The sequence below is a fragment of the Heterodontus francisci genome, chromosome 48 (genome assembly GCF_036365525.1).
Source record: "Heterodontus francisci isolate sHetFra1 chromosome 48, sHetFra1.hap1, whole genome shotgun sequence".
NCBI lineage: Eukaryota > Metazoa > Chordata > Chondrichthyes > Heterodontiformes > Heterodontidae > Heterodontus > Heterodontus francisci.
Window position 1 is genome coordinate 15,298,354 of NC_090418.1, and position 22,687 is coordinate 15,321,040.

At 51.4% G+C, this 22,687-nt stretch overlaps 1 protein-coding gene across 1 annotated transcript in view; it reads right to left on the reverse strand.

The window, feature by feature from the left end:
- Positions 1-19,220: 19,220 nt before the first annotated feature.
- LOC137357584 (G-protein coupled receptor 35-like) overlaps positions 19,221-22,687 on the reverse strand; it is a 201,040-nt gene continuing 197,573 nt past the window's right edge. The window contains exon 3 of the transcript XR_010971191.1: positions 19,221-19,826. The gene's annotated coding sequence lies outside the window, so the exon portion shown is untranslated. The remainder of the gene's footprint in view (positions 19,827-22,687) is intronic.

Genomic DNA, 22,687 nt, shown 5'->3' on the forward strand with positions numbered 1-22,687 from the left:
ATAATACTTTGTTCTTCTTTGGCCTCCTTGTCTCGGGAGACAATGGGTAAGCGCTTGGAGGTGGTCAGTGGTTTGTGGAGCAGCGCCTGGAGTGGCGTTGTGATAGAGTAAATAAGGGAGAAACTGTTTCCAGGTGCAGAATTAGCAGATAACCAGAGGACACAGATTTAAGGCGATTGGCTAAAGAACCAAAAGGGAGATGGGGAGAAATTTTTTCATGCAGTGAACTGTGATCTGGAATACACTGGCTGAAAAAGTGCTGGAAGCAAATTCAATAATAACTTTCAAAAGGGAATTGGATAAATATATGAAGATGAAAGATTTGCAGGGCTGTAGGGAAAGGGCAGGATCAATCAATCTGGCACAGGCATGATGGGCCAACGAAAACGGTTCCAATTGTTGAGTCTTGCTTCATGTTTGTATTTCAACACACCAGGCAGTGTCCTCATGACTCTGCAGTACTGTCTCTATTGCTTCAACATCCTTCCTATATTGTGAAACCCGAAATAACACAATACACAACTGCAGTCTTATTCAAATTGCTGCAGATTCACCATTCCATCTCCGCTGTTATATTCTTCACCTCTTGCCCTATTAGCCAGCATTCCATTAGCTTTCAATTTATCCACTTGAGGAGATTCTATCATTAACGTGAAGCCCCAAACCCCTCTGCATTTCCACATCACCCAGCTCCCCCCATTCAAATGGAATTATTCATTTTATTTACCAAAATCTATTACCTCCCACTTCTTGACAGAAATTTCTATTTACTACCTAACTAGCCATGCCCCCATGTTATCAATGGCCCAATTCAGCTTGCTTTGGCCCTCAGAATTATTCACCCTGCCTCCTATATTAGTATAGTCTGTATTTAAACTCCACTCCCTCTAGCCGATATGTAAATCATTGATGTACAGAGTAAAGAGATGTTGTCCCAGAACAGAACCCATGTGGAACACTAGTACTGACGTCCAACCATTCCGAGGATCTGGACCTAATGAGCACTTTAACAAGATGCTTCTGACCAGCTTTTAAGTCCAGTTTACTGGCCTGCTCCTAATTTCACTCCTCTGAATCTTCGCTAATAGTCTCCCGTGTGGCAGCTTGGGAAAAGCTTTCTAAAAGTCCATGTACAGCACATCCAGTGGCCTTCCCCGTCTGTCATATCCAACATCTTCTGGAAGAACTCCATCAGCTAACAACATCCTCTTTAAACAGTTAACTGTTTAACTAATTAAACAGTTAACTAATTTCTTCTTCCTCTCATGTTTTTTGCTGCACAAAGCCAGAACGGGCAGGAAATTTCCTAACATCGACAGTCATCAATAGTCAAGACAGGCTGTTGAATTGCTTCTTATCTACAGTCTATGGGGAAGGTTTAGCCCATTAGCATCTTAAGGCAGGGAATTTCACCCAATTCCAGGGAATTCCATGTCTCTTGGCTAAGGTTATATGGATAAGCAGGAGAACCTCTATGAAAAGCAACCGTAGCAGAATATATTTGTAACTTATTCCCACAAATCTATTCTTTTGGAAAATGGTCCAAAAGTTCTGAAATGTCGCAGCCCCTCACTAAGGAATGTTGAAAGTAACAGATTGGTGTCCCACTCTGACACTAAGCGCAGAGCTGCATCAGTATCACAGATTGTGCTTACCTTGCTCATCCAGCCCTCTCCTCCGGCGCCTAGGTCCCTCCACACTGCGCTCCCGAACCATTCGATGAGCGTTGTTGTTTACAGAAATTAGAATGGAGATGGGGCCCAATCTGTCAACAGTTCTGGTTGGGCTCAGGGCTGAGGCATCGTTCAACAGGAAACATCGGAATCAGAGCAGAGTCAGCTGGAGGCAGTTACAGGAAACCACTTCTTCATTTGTGAGCTTGACTGTTTTAGATTGATTTACAGCACAGACAGAACTTAAGAGCTTTGATCTAATAGTCATTATGGAGACGTAGTTGCAAAGTGACAAAGGTCGGGGAAATAAATACTCCAGGATTCTTAACTTATAGAAGGGATAGGCAAAAGGAAAAAGGAGGAAGGGTAGCCCTGATAATAAAGGATGAGATAAAGAGAGTAGGGAGAAACGATTTTAGATCAGAAAAGCAAGAAAAGTAGTATCAGCTTGGGTGCAGCTAAGAAACAGCAAGGGACAGAAAACATTAGTGGGTTTGTTTATAAGCCTCCTCATAGTAGTTGTAGTGTAGGGCAGAGTATAAATTAGGAAATTAGAGGTGCATGTAATAGGGTATTACAATAATCACCTTCATATAGACTAGGCAAACCAAATTTTCCGTAATAGTGTGGAAGACAAGTTCATGGAATGTATACAAGATAGTTTTCTAGATCAGTACATCGAGGAGCCAACTAAAGATAGTAATAGATCAAAGGAAGAGGTTTCACTGTTGTCCAAAAGAATAACCCTAACCCTAACCCTTATGTAGTCCCTATACATCCCCTAACCCTAACCTAGCTATCCTTAACACTATTCCCTTAATCTTCTTTAAAGCCCTTACACTAAAACCTATGCTCTTTGTCTTGACCTTAAGCACGACTGCTCTTTCAATTAGATATACTCACTGCCAAGTTAGTAATATATGCCCTTCCACTCCAATTCCAATTATAACCCGAGGTGGGTATGAAAAATGGCACGAGGAGTTGGACAATCACCAATGCAAGGCGTGAGCAGGATAAAAGTGGCAGATACTAATGAAATGAAACTCAAGAAATGAATATGCAAACACGAGAGGGGAGGCTTTATCCACCCCTGCTGCCCAATTACCCAACCCTAACTCTAACCCTTGCAATAAACATTCCATTTGCCTTCCTAATAACTTATTATAACTACTTGCTAACTTTTTGTGACTCATGTACGACACCCAGATCCCTCTGCACTGCACTATTCTGCAGTCTCTCTCCATTTAAATAATACTTTGTTTTTCTATTCTTCCTACCAAAGGGAATAACCTCAAATTTTTCCACCTTGTAGTTCATCTAAGTTTTTGACCATTCACATATCTATATCCTTTGCAGATTCTTTGTGTCCTCCTCACAACTTGCTTTCCCATCTATCATTGTATCATCAGCAAATTTGGCTACAATACACTCTGTCCCTTCATCCAAACCATTAATATAGATTGTAAATAGTTGAGGCCCCAGCACTGTGACACCCCACTGTGACACCCCACCCAACTTGAAAATGCCCATTTATCTCAACTGTCTGTTTCCTGTTAGTTAGCTCATCCTCTATCCACGCTAATATATTACCCCCCACGCCATGAACTCTTCTCTTGTGTGGCAACCTTTCATGTGGCACCTCTTTGAATACCTTTTAGAAATCCAAATACACTATGAGCTGAATTTTATTCTGGTGACGGGGTCCCAGCGGTGAGTCAGAAGACAGGTGGGAGACCCCGCCTCGGCTCTCCGTCGGACCCCGTTCGCTATTTCATGGCGGACAGGCAATTAACTGCCCACTGTTGGGGATGCCGTCCCGTTAAGGGATGAGCTCCTGCCCCCAGAGCTGCCAGCCAATGGGAAGGCTGACAGCTCTGCAGTATTTAGGATGTTGGAGACCTCAGGAGAGGTAAATGGGGTAGTGGTCACCAGGGTCATTCCGGCAGGCCCCGGTGACGGGGTTGGGGTGGTTGTGTCAGTCAAGGTGGGTGGGGGGGGTCTTTTTTTATTCTTTCATGGTATGTGGGCACCGCTGGCAAGGCCAGCATTTGTTGCTTATCCCTAATGCCCTGACATCAAGGCAGCATTGGACAAAGTATGGCATCAAGGAGCCCGAGCAAAAATAGAGTCAATGGGAATTAGGGGGAAACTGTCCACTGCTTGGAGTCATACCTAGTGCAAAGGAAGATGGTTGTAGTTGTTAGAGGTCAATCATATCAGTCCCAGGATATTATTGCAGGAGTTCCTCAGGGTAGTGTCCTAGGCCCAACCATCTTCAGTTGCTTCATCAATGACCTTCCTTCAATCATAAGGTCACAAGTGGGGATGTTCACTGATGATTGCACAATGTTCAGCACCATTCGCGACTCCTCAGATACTGAAGCTGTCCGTGTAGAAAAGACCTGGACAATATCCAGACTTGGGCTAATAAGTGGCAAGTAACATTCGTGCTACACAGTTGCCAGGCAATGACCATTTCCAACAAGAGAGAATCTAACCATCTCCCCTTGACATTCAATGCCATTACCATCTCCCACTATCAACATCCTAGGGGCTACTATTGACCAGAAACAACTGGAGTAGCCATATAAATATCATGGCTACAAGAGCAGGTCAGAGGCTAGGAGTCCTGAGGCGAGTAACTCACCTCCTGACTCCCCAAAGCCTGTCCACCATCTACAAGGCACAAGTCAGGAGTGTGATGGAATACTCTCCACTTGCCTGGATGGGTGCAGCTCCAACAACACTCAAGAAGCTCGACACCATCCGGGACAAAGCAGCCCACTTGATTGGCATCCCATCCACTAACATTCATTCCCTCCACCACCAACGCACAGTGGCAGCAGTGTGTACCATCTACAAGATGCACTGCAGCAACTCACCAAAGCTCCTTAGACAGCACCTTCCAAACCCGCGACCTCTACCACCTAGAAGGACAAGGGTAGCAGGTGCATTGGAACACCACCACCTGCAAGTTCCCCTCCAAGTCACGTACCATCCTGACTTGGAACTATATCGCCGTTCATTCACTGTCGCTGGGTCAAAATCCTGGAACTCCCTTCCTAACAGCACTGTGGGTGTACCTACCCCTCATGGACTACAGCGGTTCAAGAAGGCAGCTCACCACCACCTTCTCAAGGGCAATTAGGGATGGGCAATAAATGCTGGCCTTGCCAGCAATACCCACATCCCATGAACGAATAAAAAAAACTGAGCGGCTTGCTGGGCCATTTCCGAGGGCAGTTAAGAGTCAACGACATTGCTGTGGGTCTGGAGTCACATGTAGGCCAGAGCAAGCAAATTTGCTACCCGAAAGGACATTAGTGAACCAGATGAGTTTTTGAGACAATCAGTGATAATTTCATGGCACCATTAATGAGACTAGCTTTCATTTCCAATTTTTTTAATTAAATAATTGAATTTAAATTCCACCAGCTGCCATGGTGGGATTTGAACCGATGTCCCCATGAGTGTTAACCTGGGCCTCTGAATTACTAGTGCAGTGACGTTGTCACGATGCCATTCTCTCCCCATGAGGGTGAGGTGGCGGAGGGGTGGCGATTAATGCCAGGACGGCCCTCCAGGAGCCCTGGATTGTACCCAGAGGAGGGATCCCCAACCCTGCTAGGAGGCCACCAGGTTTTCTGGCAGCGTCTGCCCATAGCAACAGGTCCCTCTGCCTTCAATTAGCATCACCATCCTCGGCCTTCCCCCCCCCCCCACCCCCAACATAATTGCAAGGCGTTGGGAAAGCGACGGGTACTCCACCCCCTGCCTTCCGAGGCAATTTTATAGGCTCCCCTGCCTCCGATCCCATCCGTAAGGCGCCCATAAAATTCAGCCCTATATCTACTGGCTTCCCTTTACACAACCTCAAAGAACTCTAATAAATTTGTCAAACACGATTTCCTTTCCGGAAAGCCATGATGACCGTGCTTGTTTGCATTCCGATTTCTAAATGTCCTGCTACTACTTCCTTATGAATGAATTCTATCATGACCAGGTGAGAAAGAGGTGGAGGGTTCCCTTTCAGCCTTCACCTGGTCTTACTGTAACAGGGTTTAATTTTAAACATATCTTTTTTTAGCTCCCCCTTGGTGAATCCTTGTTCACCGCTTTTCAAATATAAGGCAAACAGGCTTTCTTAGGTTTAAAGAAGAAAAGTTGAAATTTATTGAACTTAAACTCTAATTTGGTTCATGCCTATGGATACACAACGCACCCACGCCAGCATGCATATGCGATACACACATGCAAATAGAGACAGAAAAGAGCAGAAGAAAAATAAAATGGAAAGGTTTGAGGCAATATCTGAAGAGTTTTTGTTACGGTTCTTCAAGCTCACTCTAGAGTCCTTGATTGTTGGTAGATCTTGCTTTTCATTGGGGCCCAGTATTCTTCTTAAACCTTGTTCACTGTTGGAGACTTTTCTCTCTTGGGGTTCCTGTGCCTTCAGTAGATTCAGAGGCTTGTGAGAAAGAGATGGGAGCAGACAGGAGAGAGACCTTCTCAGTCCAGGAACAAACCACTTTTTGCCCAAACTGTTTGTACAAATTCAAAAAACTCAGGTTGCCCAGCAGGTTAGTCATGTGACTAGCTGGTTTGACCATGTCCGTTTGTGTATTTGGTCATCTTAGCAGTCAACCTGGAATGCGAGCTCCCCCACCTTCAACGTCTGGTGATCAAAAGTCCATTGTGGGTTGAATGTGTCAGGGAATGGCTGCTTTGTCCTTCCAAACACCATCTGTTAATATGCAAATGTCTTTTCCAGCCATGGCTGATCTGTTTAACAAGTCCTTTCTTCACTCCAATAACAATTTAAAATCAATGTTCATGACAAAATTAATGTGCCTCATTCTTGGCAGATGGGGGCCCAGCATGATAACTCCAACATTGGGTTTTAAAAGAGGTAGCTGCAGAGACAGTGGATGCATGGGTTTTGATCTTACAGAAGGTTATTATGCAAAATTAGGACTCATGGAATTGGGGGCAATATATTAGCACAGATTTAGGATCGGTTAATGGACAGAAAACAGAGAGTAGGAATAAATGGGACATTTTTTGGGTTGACAGGGCTGGAGTATCACAAGAATCAGTGCTTGGGCCTCAGCTATTTACACTCTAGATGAATGACTTAGATGAGGGGACTGAGTGGAAGGTATCCACGTTTGTCGACAATGGCCCTCTGTCGCAACCCCGGTGGAATTCCACGTCAGGCAGCCAGTTGGGGACGCCATGCCTTTAAGGGACAAGCTCGCATCTCCGGAGCTGCCAGCCAATCAGAGGGCGGGCAGCGCCACCAGGAGCGGTGGCCACTGCCGGTACTTCAGGCGGCCTGCAGTGGCAAAGATGGAGGAGACCCCCGGACGCAGGTAAGTGGGGGTTGGGGTCGCCAGGGCCAGAGAGGCAGGCCCGGGCAACGGGGTGGGGGGGTGGGGTGAGAGTTTGTGAGGGTGGTAGGGGACGGGGAGGGGGTGCAGTTCTTGCTGCTGGGGCAGGCATCGATTGCCCCCAGAGGAGCGATACCCCATCCGAGCCCGCTGGGAGGTTGCCAGTTCTCACCTGCTGGTATTGCCACGGGGCGGTGGGCCCGACCGATGCACGTGAAATGGGAATGGAGGCGGGAAGCTGCCCGTACGTGGCTCAATCGGCCTTGGGTGGGAGTACTGTCCTCTAACTTCCACACTGCTGACAAGATGGCATGGGGACGGGATGACCACGGCCATGCCGGCAGATTCAGTATAAAATCCAGCCCAGTGAGAGCATCAAAATACCAGTGATAGAACCATAGCCCCAGTGAGAGTATCAGAGTCCCTGGAGAGCATCACTGTCCCAGTGAGAGGGTCCCAGTTCCAGTGAGTCATATACTCAGGATTGGAGTCACTGTTCCAGTGAAAATTTTGCTGTCACAGGGAGAATGGCACTATCCCAGCGACAGAGTCCCAGTCCCAGTGGGAGAGTCCCAGTCCCACTGGAAGAGACCAGTTCCGGTGAGTCAGGATTCCTGTGAGTGACTCCCAGATCCAGGGGGCAGAATCTTGTTCCTTTACAAAGCAATCGAGGGGCGGGACCATTTCCAGCTCCCAACCTCGCACTGGCTGTCAGGACGCCAGTCTGGGAGATCTTCCCAGACGCGGCCAATTAGGAGGCTGCCTGCAGATCCGCTGTCCAATTAAGGACAGTGGGTGGGTTCCTGAGGCTGCAGACTTGGAAGGACAGCAGCCCCATTGGCAGAGGCTGCAGGCGAGGGACTGCAAGGGCGCCTACACCTCTTTGCCTCTTCCGCCCCTCCTTCTTTCCTCCTCCTCTTCATCTTCCTCCTCCTTCACATCCTCCTCCTATATTCTTCCTCATCAACCTCAACTCTGAAGAGGTTTGAACTTTTCAAAAATAAACTCTAGCCACAGCTGCGAGGTCACTTGTGTGCAGGGGAAACCCCTCAACAGGATGGCCTCTGGCCGCAGCTGTGTCCTGCTGATGGCTGCAGCATTTGTGGGGACGGGTGTTAAAACAGGAGGCCTGTCGGGCTGCTGAAATAAGCCACTGAGAAGTCTCTGAATTTCCTGCTCCCAGCTTCGAGCTTGTCCCTGAGGGACTCGAAAAGATTCTGTCCAGTGAGAGCATCAACACTTCAGTGAGAGAGCCACAGACTCAGTGAGAGAGCTCCAGGACCAGTGAGAGAGCCCCAGGCCCAGTGAGAGAGCCCCGGGCCCAGTGAGAGAGTCCCTGGCCCAGTGAGAGAGCCCCAGGCCCAGTGAGAGAGTCCCAGGCCCAGCCCAAGGCCCAGTGAGAGAGTACCAGGCCCAGTGAGAGAGTCCCACTTCCAGAGAGAGAGTCCCAGGCCCAGTGAGAGAGTCCCACTCCCAGTGAGAGGGCCCCAGGCCCAGTGAGAGAGCCCCACTCTGTGAGAGAGTCCCAGGCCCAGTGAGAGAGTCCCAATCCCAGTGAGAGAGTCCCAGGCCCGGTGAGAGAGCCCCAGGCCCAGTGAGAGAGTCCCACTCCCAGCAAGAGAGTCCCAGGCTCAGTGAGAGAGCCCCAGGCCCAGTGAAAGAGTCCCACTCCCAGTGAGAGAGCCCCAGGCCCAGTGAGAGAGTCCCAGGCCCAGTGAGAGAGTCCCAGACCCAGTGAGAGAGCCCCAGGCCCAGTGAGAGAGTCCCACTCCCAGCGAGAGAGCCCCAGGCCCAGTGAGAGAGCCCCAGGCCCAGTGAGAGAGCCCCAGGCCCAGTGAGAGAGTCCCACTCCCAGTGAGAGAGTCCCAGGCCCAGTGAGAGAGTCCCAGGCCCAGTGAGAGAGCCCCACTCCCAATAAGAGAGTCCCAGGCCCAGTGAGAGAGTCCCACTCCCAGCGAGAGAATCCCAGGCCCAGTGAGAGAGGCCCAGGCCCAGTGAGAGAGTCCCAGGCCCAGTGAGAGAGTCCCACTCCCAGTGAGAGAGTCCCAGGTCCAGTGAGAGAGTCCCAGGTCCAGTGAGAGAGTCCCACTCCCAGTGAGAGCGTCCCACTCCCAGTGAGAGAGTCCCACTCCCAGTGAGAGAGTCCCAGGCCCAGTGAGAGAGTCCCATTCCCAGAGAGAGAGTCCCAGGCCCAGTGAGAGAGTCCCACTCCCAGTGAAAGAGCCCCAGGCCCAGGGACAGAGCCCCAGGCCCAGTGAGAGAGCCCCAGGCCCAGTGAGAGTCCCACTCCCAGTGAGAGAGCCCCAGGCCCAGTGAGAGAGTCCAAGGCACAGGGACAGTGTCCCAGGCCCAGTGATGGAGCCCCAGGCCCAGTGGCAGAGTCACAGGCCCAGTGGCAGAGCCCCAGGCCCAGTGAAAGAGTCCTAGGCTCAGTGAGAGAGACCCACCCCCAGTGAGAGAGTCCCAGACCCAGTGAGAGAGCTCCAGGCCCAGCGAGAGAGTCCCACTCCCAGCGAGAGAGTCCCAGGCTCAGTGAGAGAGCCCCAGGCCCAATGAGAGAGTCCCACTCCCAGTGAGAGAGTCCCAGGCCCAGTGAGAGAGTCCCAGGCCCAGTGAGAGAGTTCCACTCCCAGTGAGAGAGTCCCATTCCGTGAGAGAGTCCCATTCCAAGTGAGAGAGTCCCAGGCCCAATGAGAGAGACCCACTCCCAATAAGAGAGCCCCAGGCCCAGTGAGAGAGTCCCAGGCTCAGTGAGAGAGCCCCACTCCCAGTGAGAGAGTCCCAGGCCCAGTGAGAGAGTCCCACTCCCAGAGAGAGAGCCCCAGGCCCAGTGAGAGAGCCCGAGGCCCAGTGAGAGAGTCCCACTCCCAGTGAGAGAGCCCCAGGCCCAGTGAGACAGTCCCAGGCACAGGGACAGTGTCCCAGGCCCAGTGATGGAGCCCCAGGCCCAGTGGCAGAGTCACAGGCCCAGTGGCAGAGCCCCAGGCCCAGTGAAAGAGTCCTAGGCTCAGTGAGAGAGACCCACCCCCAGTGAGAGAGTCCCACTCCCAGTGAGAGAGTCCCAGACCCAGTGAGAGAGCCCCAGGCCCAGTGAGAGAGTCCCACTCCCAGCGAGAGAGTCCCAGGCTCAGTGAGAGAGCCCCAGGCCCAATGAGAGAGTCCCACTCCCAGTGAGAGAGTCCCAGGCCCAGTGAGAGAGTCCCAGGCCCAGTGAGAGAGTTCCACTCCCAGTGAGAGAGTCCCATTCCAAGTGAGAGAGTCCCAGGCCCAATGAGAGAGACCCACTCCCAATAAGAGAGCCCCAGTCCCAGTGAGAGAGTCCCACTCCCAGCGAGAGAGTCCCAGGCTCAGTGAGAGAGCCCCAGGCCCAGTGAGAGAGTCCCACTCCCAGTGAGAGAGTCCCATTCCGTGAGAGAGTCCCACTCCCAGTGAGAGAGTCCCAGGCCCAGTGAGAGATTCCCACTCCCAGTGAGAGAGTCCCACTTCCAGTGAGAGAGTCCCACTCCCAGTGAGAGAGTCCCAGGCCCAGTGAGAGAGTCCCAGGCCCAGTGAGAGAGTCCCAGGCCCAGTGAGAGAGTTCCAGGCCCAGTAAGAGAGTCCCACTCCCAGTGAGAGAGTCCCAGGCCCAGTGAGAGAGTCCCAGGCCCAGTGAGAGAGCCCCAGGCCCAGTGAGAGATTCCCAGGCCCAGTGAGAGAGTTCCAGGCCCAGTAAGAGAGTCCCACTCCCAGTGAGAGAGTCCCAGGCCCAGTGAGAGATTCCCAGGCCCAGTGAGAGAGTCCCAGGCCCAGTGAGAGAAGCCTCCTCCTATGCTTGCACCTCTTTTCCTCCTCCTTCCCTCCTCCATCTCTCCTCCTCTTCATCTTTCTCCTACTCCTTCACATCCTCCTCATTACACTCCTCTTCTCCTCCTCCAGCTCCTTCCTCTTCCTCCTTGCCATCTTCTTCATCCTGCTTACACTCCTCCTTTTCTGCCTCTTCTTCCTCCCCCTCATCCTCCTCCTCCATTCATCTCTTCCTCCACCTCCTCTTCTTCCTGCTTCACATCCTTCTCATCTTGACTCTTCTGCTCCTCCACCCCTCCTACACCTCTCCTTTCTTCTTCCTCCTTTCCCACCCTCCTCTCTGCTGCCTCCTCCTCTTTCTCATCTTGTCCCTGTCCTCTTCCATCTCCTCTTCCTCCTTCACCCCCTCCTTGTCCTCCAGCTCCTCCTCCTCTCCTCTTCCTCCTCCTTGTCCTCCAGCTCCTCCTCCTCTCCTTTTCCTCCTCCTTGTTCAACAGCTCTTCCTCCTCTCCTCTTCCTCCTCCTTGTCCTCCAGCTCCTCCTCCTCTCCTCTTCCTCCTCCTTGTCCGCCAGCTCCTCCTCCGCCTCTTTCTATACTTTCTCCTTCTCCTCTCACTTTCTTCAAACTCCTCCTAGGCCTCCACCTCTCTTCCTCATCCTCCTCTTCCTCCTCATTCTCCTCCGCATGCAGCTCCTCCTCTTCATTTTCTGCCACCTCCTTCTCCTACCTCTGCTCCTCTACCTCCTTCTCCTCTTCCTCCTCCACCTCCAGTTCCTCAACCTGTTCCTTTTTCAATTTCTACTTCTCTTGCTGCTCTCCACCTCTTCCTCCTTTACTTCTTCCACTCCTTCTCATCCAGTTTTTTCTGCTGCTCCTCAGCCTCATTTCCTCTTACTCTACTCATCCTTCTCCAGCTCCTCCTCACCCTCCTCTCTTCCTTCACTTCATCTCCTCCTCCTCTTCTCCTGGTCCTCATCCTCTCTTCCTCCACCCCCTCCCTTCTTTCTTCTTCCTTCCACATCTGTTCCTCCACGTCATTGCCTTCTTCCCTCCTCTCCTTTTCCTCTCGCTCCTGCTCTTTTGCTTTCTCCTTTGACTCTCCTCCTTGCCCTCTTCCTCCCTTCTCTCCTCCTCCTCCTTATCCACTCCTCCTACTCCACCCTCCTGGTCCTCTGCCTCCTGGAGGAACATGAGGGTAGGAGGAGAAGGGCAGAGTGGAGGAGGAGCTTCTCCTCCTCTTTCTCTGTCCTCACCTCCTCTCCTCTATTTCTTGTTCTCCTCCGCCACTTCTTCCACTTTCTCTTTTCCTTCCTGCCTCTTTTCTTTCTTTACTCCTCTGCTTTCTATTGCTCCACATGCTCACTCCCCTCCTCTTTCCCCTCCTCCAGTTCCTCCTTCCTCCTTTTCCTCCCCCGCTCACCCACCTCCAGCTCCTCCTCTCCCTCCTCCACATTCCCCTCCTCTCCACGTCTTACTCTTCCTCCTCCTACACATCTTCCTGCTCCCGTCTCCTCCTCTACTCTGCCCCTCCACTTCCAGAACCTCCTCCACCTCTCCTCCTCCTCTACCTCTCCTCCTCCTTAACCACTCCTGCTCCTCCTCCTCCAACACATCCTCAAGCACCTTCTACTTCTACTCCTCTCCTCTTCCTTCTTCTCCCCCCCTCACTTCTTCCACTCCTCCTCCGCTCCTTTTCATCATCATCCTCCTCCTCCTGGTCCATGACTCCCTCCTTCTCCTCCTCGCTCTTCACTCTCTTCCTCTCCTCCTTCTCTCCCTCCAAATTTTTGCCTCCTCCTCTCCTGTTCCTCTATTCCTCCTGTTGCTTCTTCCTTCTCCTCTCTGCTCCTCCTCTTTCTCCATCTCTACTTCCTTCTCTGCCTCTGCCCCTCTTCTTTATCTGCCTCCTCCTCCTCTCCTCATGCATCTCCTACGCCTTTTCCTCTTCTTTCTCCTCCTGTTAATCCTTAATCCTCCTCTTCTCCTACTCCTCTCCTCCACCTCCTGCTCCTCCTTCCATCCTCCTCCCCAACCTCATCCTCCAATTTCCCTTTCTCCTTTATACTTCCTCCTCCTCATTCCCTCCTCCTCCTCAAAGCTCTCCCTCCTTCTCCTCTCCTCCCCTATGCCTCCACCTCTTCCTCTCCTCCTCCTGCTCCAGCTGCTCCTGTCCCTCATTTTCTGGTTCCTCCACTCCCTCGTCTTTTTCGTCACCTCCTTTTCATCCTTCTTCTCCTCCACTACCCCTCCACTGCCTCCAGCTCCTCCTCCACTTCCTCCTTGGCCCCTAATCTTTATCCCACTCCATCCCCTCCTCATTCTCTTCCTCCTGCCCTACCTCCTCTCTGTCTCCTCCCCTCTTCATATTTCACCTCCTCCTGCCCTCCTCATTCAGCTCCTGCTCCTCCTCTTTCTCCTCCTGTTGCTCCACCTCTCTTCCTTCTGCTCATCTTTACCTCCAGCTCCTCCTCTCCTCCTCCTCCTTCACTTTCTCCTCCACTCCCCTCCTCCTCCTGTGCTGCTACTTCCTCCTCCTGCTGCTTTTCTCTCCATCTCCAGCACTTCCTCCACTTCTCCTTTGCCTCATTCCCTCCTTCTCCACCTCCTCCTCCTCTTTCATTTTGTGCATCTCCTACCAACCTCCTCCTCCACTTTTCCTTCTCCAGTCCTCCTCTTCATCCTCCTCGTACGCCTCCACGTCTCCTCCACCTCCTTCTCGCCTCCTCCTCACATCCTGGTCCTTATACTCCTCTTCCTCTACCTCCATCTTCTCCTCCTCCTCTCCTGCTGCTACTCCTCCCTCACCTCCTCCTCAATCTCCTCCTTCCTCTACTCCTCTCCCCCGTCTCTGCCTCCTGTCTCTCCTCCAGCTCCTGTTATTCCTTCTGTTCCTCCTTCTTCTCCTCCCGCTCACCTCTGCCTCAACCTAATTGCCTCCTCCTCTTTTTTTTCTCTCCTCTTTGTCTTCCGCCTCCACCAGCTTCTCCTCCTCACACTCTTTCTTCTCCTCCTTCCTCTCCTTTCCACCTTCCTCCTCCCAATCCTGCTCCTCCTCCTCTTTCTACCCCTCTTGCTACTCCCCTCTCCTCCTCCGCCATCTCCTCCTCCATCTGCTCCTCCTCTTCACCATCCTTCTCCTATGTCTCCACCTCTTCCTTGGAACTATATCGCCGTTCCTTCACTGTCGCTGGGTCAAAATCCTGGAACTCCCTTCCTAACAGCAGTGTGGGTGTACCTACATCCCAAGGACTGCAGCGGTTCAAGAAGGCAGCTCACCACCACCTTCTCAAGGGTAATTAGGGATGGGTAATAAACGCTGGCCTGGCCAGTGACGCCCACATCCCATGAATGAATGAAAAAAAACAGTAATCTAATTGTTAACTTTGCATTATTTGCTCAAATATTTCTATTGACCCCATTTGACAGTTCTAGTCAGTGGCAGCATGTGCAAAATTACATCACAATCAATCCATTTTAAGTTAACCAGAGGAATTGGGTAAAACATAATCTGTATGTGATGTAGGAGGGTGGATTTACAGTGCAACATGGCTGAGAGAGGGTTTTGAGTTGACCACAGCGAGGTAGAGCTGCTGTGAATGATTTGAGTTCGGTTGCAGTGCAGTGAGATTGTGTGGTTGGCCGTGCATAGGTAAATGGATTGCAGCAATTCAAGAAGGCAGCTCACCACCGCCTTCTCGGGCAATTAGGGATGAGCAATAAATGCTGCCCTAGCCAGCGACGCCCACGTCCCATGACAGAATAAAAAGAAATGTACTTAGGTTGTGAGCCAATCGCACATTGGGGAAGGTTGTGAAACTGAATGTTATGAATCTGGTCCTAAATGGATAAAGCTCTAAGTATGGTGAGTGCAAGAGTCTGATTTTGAATGCCTGCCAAGGAAATCTGCCATTTCTATAGTGCCATTAATGACTCAGGGCATCTCAAATCACTTCACAGCAATGAAGTGCTTTCCATTTGCGCAAAGCAAGCTCCCACAAACAGCCTTGAGATAGTGAGGTGTTGGTTAACAACAACAACAACTGAATTATATAGCACCTTTGACATAGTAAAACATCCCAAGGTGTTTCACGGCGGCATAATCAAACAAAATTTGCCATCGAGATAGTGGGGCAGATGGTCAAAAGCTTGATTGAAGAGATGGTTTTAAAGGGCAACTTAAAGGAGGAAAGAGAGAAAAAGAGGCGGAGGGGGTGAGGGAGGTAATTTCAGAGCTAAGGCCCTGGGAGCCGAAGGATTGGCCACCAATGGTGGAAACAATTAAAATCGGGGATGCTCAAGAGGTCAGAATTAAAGGAGTACAGAGATCTCAGAGGGTTGTTGGGCGGGAGGGGGTGAGGCCCATGGAGGGATTTGAAAACAAGGATGAGAATTGTAAAATCGAAGCTTAGCTGGAAGCCAACATAGAACGGCGGGGTCAAGGGGTGATGGGTGAACGGGATTTGGTGCGAGCTAAGACGTGGGCAGCAGGGCATTGGATGACCTCAAGTTTATGGAGGGTAGATTGTGGGAGACCAGCGAGGAGTCTGTTGGAATAGTCAAGTCCAGCGGTAATGAAAGCAGCGACAGTTAAGCTGAGACAGGAGATGCTATTGGGGTGCAAATTGGTTGTCTTTCTGATGTTGTAGATATGTGGTCGGAAACTCATCTTGGGGCCAAATAGGCAAGGATATCAGGGATTTCCTGTGATCGTCTTGATATAGTGCTGTGGGATATTTTATAACCTGAGAGGACAGACCATGGGCTGGATTTATTTCTGGAGGCAGGTCTCCCAGCGCTGGGCCGGAAATGCAGGGCAAACCTCCGGTCTTTTTTGATTCAAAGTTTTAGGAGGCGGGATCCCCGTCCCTTTAGAGATTTTAAAGAGATGGGGATCCCGCCTCCAAGAGCTGCTGGCCAATCAGAGGGCTGGCAGCTCAGCAGCGCCACTGGGAGCAGTGGCCACATCCAGTACTGTAGAGGTCTCAGACCCAGGCCCAGCACTGCAAGCCCGGACAGGAGGCGAGGTCACCGGGGCCTGTCTGGAAGGCCCTGGCGAGGGGGGTTGAGGAGTGGGAGGTGGGTTCCCGGGGGGTAAAGTTGTTCCCAGTGGGGGTGCTCCATGGGCCACAAATTGCCCATGGAGGAGGGAGCCTCCCCCCCAACCAAGCCCATAGGGAGGGCGCCTCATTTGACAAGGCATCTCCCCTGCATGGTGGAGCCCTCCCCACCCCCACCTCACCGCTGGTAAGATCCCAGCAGTGGCAGGAGGGGGCCTTTATTTGGCTGTTAATAGGCCACTGAGATACACAGTGAGGCTGCAGTCACAGGCTACAAAGAAAGGGGCTTACATCAACGAAGACTGTGGAGCAATGGCTTCAGCACAAGGAAGGGTCACTTGCCCGATTCAGTGACTCCTCCCTGGAGGTGGCAGAAAAGGGAAAGCAGAGATATCCTGTTTCCAGCAGGTGGAAGGAGGAGCCCGCAAGCCTGATGAAGTAGGCATGGCTGGAGGTGGCAGCGACAGTGAGCCGGCCGAGGGGCGGTTCGAGAACCTGGACCGAGCGCAGGATGAGATTGAATGAGCTGCTGCTGTTTGGAAAGGCGAAGTGGCATTTAGAACGGCAAACTGGAAGCCCAGCCTGAATTAGAAGGTGCTCATGAAATGCGAGACGGGTTGGTTGACCCGGGTACCAACATCCACATTGAGGTGCCCAGTTCACGCACAACCGAACCCCGTGGTCAGCGATGGGTGAATGCCGGGTTTGGATGGCTGAACGGCCACCTCTCCGTTGCCACCCCAGTGGCGCGGTGTTGCCCGTTTACAGAGCCTCAGAGAGAGCAGCACGGATGGGCCATGAGACGGGAGTGACATTGCATATGTCTGGGCTTGCTGGTAAAGCACGTGCAGAATGCCAGGGAGCGTCAACAAGCCGGAGGTGGAGTAACTTCCACCACCATGGTGGTGGAGGAGGCCATTGAGATCGGATGGGTCACGACCGGGCACCCTTAATTACCTGCCCACCGCCAAGGTCCCACCATCCACATCTCGTAAAATTGGTTGGCGGTGGGAAGCTATTGGGGAGCTGGCTCAACGTGGGCCCACGCCATTTTACCCACAACCCTGCAGCCTCTGTTCCCGCACCACTGGGATGATATAATTCTGCTCCCCATGAGACTTACGCTTCACTGGAGCATATAGGCAACAGTGTGAAGAAAATGTTTCCTCGATCTCAGTAGCCTCTGTGACAGACATTTGTCCCATTGCTACAATGCACATTCATCTGGCCTCTGTGTAAATACAAATCATGTCAGTAATCTGGAATACTGGCTTTACTCTGAATGATGTCAAGTGTGCGAGGAATCTGTCCATCCCCAGCGTGAACTGATTGAGGGAACTAGTGATCTTATCCTTTCAATGCACTGTCGGTTACAAGAACTGCTCCTCTCTATTTCTCTCTCCCTGTCTCTCTCCCTCTTTCTTTCTCCCTATTTCTTTCCATCTCTCATTGCCTTTCTGCCCTTTTCTCTCGCTTCCCCTATAATTTTGGTCCTTTCATTCTGTCACTATCTCTCTCAGTCTTTCTGGGCTGAGATTTATGAGGCCTCCGGGTTCGGGGGTTGTGGCAGGGGTGCCTGGGAAATTCTTCCGGGAGAGGCCCGCCACGACCCCTGACACCTAGAATGCCGCACTGTATTTTACCGGTGGCTGCGAGGCCTTGGTGCGGCCCCTTCATTTCAATATTAAAATTAAGCTAAAAAGACGCAAGTCCACTTAATTTGTCCCGGGGGGCTGTCCCACGCCAATATTCCGGCCATTGAGGAATTTCCGAGGTGTGACACTGGTGGGGAGGGGAGGGGGGAGCAGTGAAATGTTCAGGTCGGGAGCGGTGTGGCAGCGGGGAAACCCACTCCGATTGGTGGTGGGGATGGTGGGAAGGGGTTGAGGGTCAAATGTTCTGTATGGCGGGGGCTCAGCGACGGTGCAGCCGCGCCTGAGGACCGCCGAGGTCAGAGCGCGCCACCGCGATTGGCGGCGCTCATGAATTTCAGCCCTTTGTCTCTCTCTCTGTCTCTCCCTCTCTTTTTTGTTTTTTCCTCTCTGGCTTTGAAACGTCACTGCAACTTGAACACGGTGTTTGGGTCCTGACAACCCCGTGCCACTCCCCCACCCCCACTCTCTATTGTTCTCCAACTCTGTGAACTGTGTGACTGCTGCTGTCGTCGGGTCGCTGTGTGAGGAGCCCTGGGCGGAGAGTGTGAGCGGACGGTTCTCAAGGGGCCACAGCAGCTGGTGAGTGTCCTGACTTCACCGGGACTGACATGGACTCCTAAAACTGGCAAAATGAACATTTCAAACAGATAACTAAGACCATCTTGCTGCTACCCCCCGCATCGAGCAGCTGCTACCTGTTTCCCACTCACACACACACAGACACACTGCTGGATAAAAATAGTGTCTGTTCATGCGTTGCCTGCTGATAGTGCACAGAATGCTCACTGACCAACGTCAGAGGTCCTTATCAGCTCAACAGATTTCTTCAACTGCTGGCATCCGCTGTACATCGACAGACATGTTTCAAACAATACGCAAACAGAGAGCGCCCTCTCCTCCCATGAGTTCTGGTTAAACATGGGGGTGACTCAACAGAAGACGAGTAAGAAGCTCCAGTTCATATAATGACAGCCTGCATTTATATAGCGCCTTCAATGTGGCAAGACGTTCCAAGCTGCTTCTCAGGATTAGCAAACAGTTTGACACCGAGCCCCGTTTGGAGATATTAGGACGGCTGATCAAAGGCTCAGTCAAAGAGGTACGTTTCAAGTTTCTGAAAAGGAGGAAGACAGGAGGTAGGAAGGCCGAGAGGTTTAGGGAGGGGATTCCAGAGCTTGGGGCCCAGGCAGCTGAAGGCACGGCCGCCAATGGTGGAGCGATGGGAATGGAGGGATTTGAACAGGAAAATTTTAAAATTGAGGCACTGTTCAGGCGGGAGCCAGTATAAATCAGTGAGCTCAGGGATGATGGGTAAACAGGACTTGGCGCATGTTAGGTTACGGGCAGCAGAGTTTTGGATGAACTCAAGATGGCGGAGGATGGGAGGCTGCCAGGACAGCAGTGGAGTAGTCAAGTCTCGAGCTAAGAAAGGCCTGGATGAAGGTTTAAACAACAGATGAGTTGAGTCAGGGACAGAGTCAGGCCATGTTATGGAAGTGGAAGTTGGTCATCTTGGTGGAGTGTGGTCAGAAACTCATCTTCAGATTAAGTAACAACCGCAAGACCTTTCACAAGCTCAGGCCACCCTGTAAGATTTAGGTTCGGGAGTCACAGATACCCAAAGAAGGTGGTCGCGCTCATAATGTAATTTTAAAATGGTTTATTCTGAAGCAACAGTTTAAATACAATGCATATTAAGAAGTAGCAATTTAAGTATGAAGATACTTAAGCTAACTGGAAAGATAAGACATACGACACGTGACTGATTGAACAGATTACTGATTCCAGTTCATACAGTGTTGTCAATTTCCCTGGTGGATGAGGCAGGCGAAGTGCAGGTGGTCTCTACGCAGTCCTCAGTCTTCTCGAGCTAACCAAAGTGTTAGGCCGAAGCCAAGCTTCAGGAGGTTCCTCCTTCGTCCTTCAAAGTCTGACTATTTCCTTCTTGTGCTCCTGTTTATATACTTTATTTCTAGGGATTGGTAATTCATCCTATGAATACAGTGAATACAGGACAGGTACCCAAATCGTCGGTGGGGGGAAGGGTCACCTCCCCCTTGTCCATCACCTCAGCTCCAGGTCATCTTACAGTTTACTTCACACTGGAGGTCAAATGTTAGCTTTCATCAGACACTCGTGCAGATAAGAGGGTACACAGGGTACTAGAAGACTCCCTTGCATCAGCTTCGGAATGTATGTGGTGTCTAGTGACATCTATATGAGCCCCTCGGGAATGTCATGCTTTTCTTCCCTTATCGTCTCGGTTCCTTTTGATAGAGAGGAAAACAGCTTTTCTGTCAGTCTGTTTCATACTACTGTTTCCATGACAATTCTATAGTATTCTGAGAAATGTCATTTATTAAAGGTCCCATTTCTTACATTCTGGAAGCAATTTCCAGCCAATGTGACTTTTTTTTTAATGTGTATTCACCATTTGTAATGGAGGAAATGCAACTGCCAAATTCTGTACAGCGAGATGCCATATATAGCAACGGTGATAATGACCAGGGCTGCTGTTTTTAGGTTCAAGGGTTATATCACTGGCTAGACTTCGCCTGCTATAGTTCGAATAATGGCTGAGGGATCTTTGACATGTGATGGGAGATTGGACCTCGATTTAATATTTCATCCAAAAGACGACATCTCCAACACAGCAGCGCTTTATCAGTACTGACCCTCCGACAGTGCAGTACTCTCTCAATACTGACCCTCCGACAGTGCGGTACTCTCTCACTACTGACCCTCTGAGTGCGATACTCTCTCAATACTGACTCTCTGACAGTGCGGCACACTCTAAATACTGACTCTCTGAGAGTGCGATACTCTCTCAATACTGACTCTCTGAGTGCGGCACACTCTCAATACTGACTCTCTGAGAGTGCGGCACTCTCTCAATTCTGACCCTCTGACAGTGCGGTACACTCTCAATACTGACCCTCTGACAGTGCGGCACTCTGTCAATACTGACTCTCTGACAGTGCGACACTCTCTCAATACTGACTCTCTGACAGTGCGGCACTCTCTCAATACTGACCCTCTGACAGTGTGACACTCTCTCATTACTGACCCTCTGACAGTGCGGCACACTCAGTACTGACCCTCTGACAGTGCAGCACTCCCTCAGTACTGACCCTCCGACAGTGCGGCACTCTCTCAATACTGACCCTCTGACAGTGCGGCACTCCCTCAGTGTTTGTAAATACTCCCCCTGCTCCAATGCGTGTTTAACTTTGACATTTTGATGGAAAGCTGAATGCTGTGTTTTATTTTGGTCTTGTGGTCTGGTTGTTAACCAGAGGACACAGATTGAATGTGATTAGCAAACATGCCAGTGAAGGAAGTTCAGGATAATCCTTTTCCACAGCGAGGAATTGTCTGGAATGATCTGCTGGAAAAGGGTAATGGAAGCAGATTCAGTGCTGTCTTTCCAAAGGGAATTGGATCTATCCTTGAACAGGAACATTCACTGGGCCATGTTGAAAGGGAGTGAAGTGTGAACGAACCAAATAGCTTTCCCAGCAGCTGGCACAGGACTCAACAGTCTTGTCCTGTGTTGTTAAATTCTCTAATTCCACTGTGTTTCTCTCCCTCTCTCTCAGTGACTGTTTCATACTGAGTTTCATGTCTGCTCTGGTCTGAGTGTTAGTCAGCAGCAGCACATATAATTGGGATTTGTCAGGCCGATGACAGCTAACTGCCAAGTTGGCTCCTGAATTCTGCGAATTCAAACACTAGATGGCGAGCTTCAGGCTGATCGACTGCTGCAGTTGCACTCAGGGTCCTATGCATTCTGTGGTGGGGATGTGCTGGGGAGTCGCAATGTGCTGAGGATGTGCTGCAGTCTGGAGATGGATCGACATTGTTCATAGGCAGTGTTGACCTGCCCATTTATAAGCCCACAAAGCAGGGTTTGGAACACCACCCAGGCAGCCGTGACCCTGAGCATGTTCCCCTCTCACGTGAGTGGCCTCTTCTGTCAGCCTCCCCAGAGAGGGAGCCACTGAGGGCTGGCGTACTGAGACATTGAGTATGGATATTCCAGGACTGGTGACCAGGCCTCACTCAAGACTGGCAACCAGGCCTCACTCCAGCCCAGTGACCAGGCCTCACCCCAGGCTGGGGACCAGCCTCACTCGAGACCGGTGACCAGGCCTCACTCCAGCCAAGTGACCAGGCCTCACTCCAAACTGGTGACCAGACCTCACTCCAGACTGGTGACGAGACCTCACTCCAGACCGGTGACCAGACCTCAATCCAGACCGGTGACCAGACCTCACTCCAGACTGGTGACTAGACTTCACACCAGACCGGTGACCAGATCTCACTCCAGACTGGTGACCAGACCTCACTCCAGACTGGTGACCAGACCTCACTCCAGACCGGTGACCAGATCTCACTCCAGACTGGTGACCAGACCTCACTCCAGACTGGTGACGAGACCTCACTCCAGACTGGTGACCAGACCTCACTCCAGACTGGTGACCAGACCTCACTCCAGACCGGTGACCAGACCTCAATCCAGACCGGTGACCAGACCTCACTCCAGACTGGTGACTAGACTTCACACCAGACCGGTGACCAGATCCCACTCCAGACTGGTGACCAGACCTCACTCCAGACTGGTGACCAGACCTCACTCCAGACCGGTGACCAGATCTCACTCCAGACTGGTGACCAGACCTCACTCCAGACTGGTGACGAGACCTCACTCCAGACTGGTGACCAGACCTCACTCCAGACTGGTGACCAGACCTCACTCCAGACCGGTGACCAGACCTCAATCCGGACCGGTGACCAGACCTCACTCCAGACTGGTGACTAGACTTCATACCAGACCGGTGACCAGATCTCACTCCAGACTGGTGACCAGACCTCACTCCAGACCGGTGACCAGATCTCACTCCAGACTGGTGACCAGATCTCACTCCAGACTGGCGACCAGACCTCACTCCAGACTGGTGACCAGACCTCACTCCAGACTGGTGACCAGATCTCACTCCAGACTGGCGACCAGATCTCACTCCAGACTGGTGACCAGACCTCAATCCAGACCGGTGACCAGACCTCACTCCAGACCGGTGACCAGACCTCAATCCAGACCGGTGACCAGACCTCACACCAGACCGGT